This window comes from Argopecten irradians, chromosome 14, assembly GCF_041381155.1.
Source record: "Argopecten irradians isolate NY chromosome 14, Ai_NY, whole genome shotgun sequence".
NCBI lineage: Eukaryota > Metazoa > Mollusca > Bivalvia > Pectinida > Pectinidae > Argopecten > Argopecten irradians.
The window spans coordinates 3111485-3111836 of record NC_091147.1 but is presented as its reverse complement, the minus strand read 5'-3'; positions in this window follow the sequence as shown (position 1 = coordinate 3111836).

The following is a 352-nucleotide window of genomic DNA, read 5'->3' as shown; positions in this document are numbered from 1 at the left end:
GAAAGATTGTATTTGAGAAATCTGCTAGTTTGTTTTACTGCAAAGGTAAAGAGCAAACATATTTTCTTAGTCAAATAATCAGTAATTGGATCACAGGGCCTTGGCACAAAATTTTTAACCAACGTATTCATATATAAATTATATTACTCATAAATAGGTATACCAGTCTGTTGGGTAAAAAACTATCCGTAACCAGTCCCTGTGTCAAGATTTTTTCGTTTTTGGGGGGGGGGGGGGGGGTTGGTAAACTTATTTTGGATAAACGATTTTTGATAATTTTTTATATATATATAAAAAGGTGCATTTCACCATTCTCTTATATTCCTTATCACACCTTGGAATTTATACCAAA